Source organism: Acyrthosiphon pisum, chromosome A3, assembly GCF_005508785.2.
Source record: "Acyrthosiphon pisum isolate AL4f chromosome A3, pea_aphid_22Mar2018_4r6ur, whole genome shotgun sequence".
Lineage (NCBI taxonomy): Eukaryota > Metazoa > Arthropoda > Insecta > Hemiptera > Aphididae > Acyrthosiphon > Acyrthosiphon pisum.
The window spans coordinates 24,939,720-24,941,257 of NC_042496.1; positions in this window are offsets into that span (position 1 = coordinate 24,939,720).

Here is a 1,538-nt window from a genome sequence, read left to right on the forward strand (position 1 = left end):
TTATTAATAGTAAATACATTTGAACGTTTAAAAATTATTTCAAATTAATTAAATATATAAATATCGTTCGCATTCAAGTCTATTTGAAAACAATGAGTGACATTCATGTATTATTCACTTAATATTAACGCGCGTGCATTAACAACGTTCTTTCCAATCACTGGATAGGTATATGTGAGCAACAGAAAAATTAATAAAATTATGATTTTTAATTATTTATTTATTTATTTATTTAACGCCAATCGGTAATTCAAAGAGATACAATAACAAGTTAAATATAGAAAAATGTCAATAATAATAGTTACAGACAAAGCAAAGGTGAAACACAGTGGTAGTTCATAGTGTAATCTAACTAAATATTTAGTACAATTATAAACATTACATGTTAGTATACAATACAACTAAAAACTAAATACATTATGTTTGTATAAATTAAAAATATCAAGTACGGATTTAGGAGCTATTGAGTAGACGAAGCATTCTATGCAAAGAATGGTCATGAGAGTAGTTGGAATGGTGTGGTGGGGGGGGGGGGGCAAGGTAGAGAGAGTGATTTCTAGTATAATGCACGGGAACGCGGAAAGAGATAGAAAAGAGAAGGTCAGGGGCATCAACTGTGCCATTAAGAAGAGAGATGATGAATGAAAGATCAGCATCTACACGGCGAGAAGCAAGAGTAGGGATATTTAAGGAAGATCTAATGGAAGAAAATTCATTGGGCGGGTGATCAATCTTGAGCAGAAAAACAACGTAGGACAGGAATCGGTTTTGAACTCGCTCCGAACGTAATTAGATAATACTTTGGTGTACTTTGACAGAGTTTTACAGCCAGCTCTTAACTTTGATAGGCACCAAATGCCATTAGAATCTAGTTTTTCGAATCGTTTTAAACAAAGCAATGATCTTTGTCAGCCATCAAATTGTATTTCTACGGATCGGTTTTTTTTTATCGTATCCCTAACTTACGTTACAAATTGCAACCGATTTATTAATTTCACACATAAATTATTATAAAATATAAATACAATTCTATTTCTGTCGTGTAATATATATTGCTACATATCTACAAACACTGTATTAAGAAAAGCATTTATTGTTAAAATAAAATTGAGTTTTACATTATTTGTACTTAATAATTTTTGTAGGTATTTAAAGGAAAAATATTAATAGTATAGAGATAAACTAAACGACAAAAAATAAGTAAATGTTAAAAATAGTTTAATTATTACTTCAACAAAATAAAATAAAATTCATATTACTATTATAGTCATAAACATACAAATTTCTTGAACTTAATTTTTCTAGACTTTTTAGCCACAAAATATTTAATGATTTTTTTTATAACTTAAATGTTCGTACTCTTCTTATTCTATAGCTAATAAAGCCAAGCTAAAAATATGCTCTTGGGACATGGTACTTCTCAAATACGTAAAATATCCTTTTCACGGAGTGGTAAATTATCTACCCGGATCATCACATGTACACTCTTATGAATAAATAATAATATACTTATATACGTACTCGTATGCCTATATAGA